Genomic DNA, 2,712 nt, shown 5'->3' with positions numbered 1-2,712 from the left:
TTGACTCTTTTGTTTTATTCTTTATATGTCTATTTTGTTTTATTATAATTACTCCTTTATTTTTTACTAGTATCACACCCATCGCACGGCCCAATTGATTTTCTATTTGCATTAATTCAAAACTGTGAATTCACATATACCGAATGAGAAACAATATTATTATTTCTAAAATCACAAATTTATACAAAAGCAATTTATTGTACCAATAAAAACTTATATAATCAAATAAGTTTATAAACTAAAAATTGCACACAAATCACATATCATTTAAATCACTTTTCGATCTATACTACAAAAGATCAATCACAAACACATGTGCAATAAAAATAATGTATAAATATATATTAAAAGATAGTCAAATCGATCAAAATCATCAACAAAAATACAGTTACATAATAAAAAATAAATAAAAATAAAGAATGCATGTAGTGGTGGACAGTTATATAGGTATTCAAAGTAAGGATATAGGATATCTCACGGGAAAACCATTTTCTGCACTGTTGGATCTTCCATCATTTTCTTCAATGCATCCGCTGACAAGAGGGGGTTACCTGTTCATTCACAGGTAAATAATTTCGTTAATTTCTATTATCAGAATTTGTGAAAGAAAATCTTTTATAAACTTGAATCATTCGAGTGGATTCTAACTCCATCAAAATAACTAAACATATGAAAATTTAAAAAGACTTGATAAACTAAATGAAAGGAACTTGATAAACTAAAGGAAAGTGAAGTATGATTTTCTATTCTTCATTCCCTTTATGCCATACGCTTACAAGCAATTTATAGACAAATGATTAACTAACAACTACTACACTACTTAAGATAATGGAGCATAATGAAACATGAGAAACTAATCTACACTACTAAGAAGAAACGTGGGAAACCAACTAAGACTAATTGCATTACTAATATAACTAACTTGTCATGATCATTTAGTGGTGTGACAAATACATGTCCAATGGCATTAGGGGTGGCGAAACGGGTTACCCGCGGGTATCCGCACCCGACAAGTCGGGTACCCGTACTCGATTTTAGCCAAATTTGTTATCCCAATACCCGCCCCGCGACATACCGGGATTACCTGATACCCGCGTCGAGTATTCCGTACCCGACATTGCGGGTACCCGTACCCGACCCGAAATCATAATAAAAAATTTGAAAACCATAAAAATCCTCAATGTTCCCTAATTTACTTTATGAATATCGATGGTAAACGTTGAATAGATTTAGAATAAAAGCGAGGGGACACTCTATAGGTAGTTCCGGTGAGTTTTCAATTGTATGTTCGTTGGAGTATAAAAATGTTTTAAAAGAATTCTTAGATTATATGAAGTACTCCCACTGATTCGCCTTAATAGAGGCATTTCATTTTCCCCACTCATTTTGAAATATAATAATATAAATACTCTTCTCTACATTATTATCTCTCTTACTTTATTTTTTCTCGGTTCTAACTATTTATTTTTAATCTTTCAAAATGAGTGCGTATATGGCTATTATTATATAAATATTTACTTTTTTTCTCCACTTTAACTATTTGAAACACATCTATTAATATGGAACGGAGGGAGCATTAAAAGATGGAATATGGCTAATACTAATAATAACGGGTATTATCGGGACTAACGGGTATACCCGCACGGGTAATGGATATACCCGCTACCCGCAAAACTCTAAAACACACTACCCGATCCCGCCCCGTTTCCCGTTATCGTCGGATAGCGGGTACCCAATACCCGGCGGGTAGCGGGTCGAGATGGGAATTACCCATTACCCGCTACCCATTTTGCCACCCCTAAATGACATTCACATAATTATTCCCAAAACTCCCATTTTATATGTTTATAGATTATAGATTACTTGATTTTTAAATATTACTCTCTACGTCCCACAATATGAGTTCTAATTGGTATGGTAAGTGTTTTAAGAAAAGTAAGGAAAAATGGATTGAATAAGTTAATGAGATGTGAGTCTCACTTATATATATCCGTTTTATAATAAAATGTGAGTGAAATAAGTTGGTGGAATATACGACATGTTTACCATAAAGTAATAAAAGTGAGATAAAATTCTTATTGTGGTAATAATTTTTATTGTGAGACCGAGGAATTAATTTCTTGAATTTTATATTCAATAGAAATGCCTTAAAGACAGTTTAAATGAGACTACAAGAAAGGTGACAATAGAGTAAACTTGTACTTCTATCTTATAGTATATGTCCTTCATTTTTTAAAACTATTAACTTTTTTTTTAATTCAAGAAATTTCTCTTTTTCTAATAAAATCTATTTTCACTAATATATTGTTTTTTTTATCTCTCTTTTGCTTGATACAATTGGTATTGAATTTGTAGTAGTTTTAAAAGTTTTTATTTTATGAGAGAAGAATGGACAATTAAACTATTAATTGCTTCTTTTGTTCAACTTGGCAATACTAATTCACAAAAAAGGAAAAATTGTAGATTTGATTTCCACCCTGTCAATTGTGGAAGGATTAAGGAAGGCACTAGATCACAGAGTGGAGTTTTGTTCTGTGGCATAGCAAACAGGATAATAGATAAGAGACGAAGATACTTGTTAAAAATATTGATAAAACTCTCCTAAAAAGTTGTGGCTGCAATTCCCTCGTAGCCCCACTCTCTCCACCAATCGTATTCACTCCCCTCTTTCGCTCTTTCTCAACCAAATGGTCTGCCTTTTGCCTTTTACTA

Source organism: Salvia hispanica, chromosome 6 (assembly GCF_023119035.1).
Source record: "Salvia hispanica cultivar TCC Black 2014 chromosome 6, UniMelb_Shisp_WGS_1.0, whole genome shotgun sequence".
In the NCBI taxonomy this organism is placed as follows: Eukaryota; Viridiplantae; Streptophyta; class Magnoliopsida; order Lamiales; family Lamiaceae; genus Salvia; species Salvia hispanica.
Note: the sequence above shows the minus strand (reverse complement) of the source record.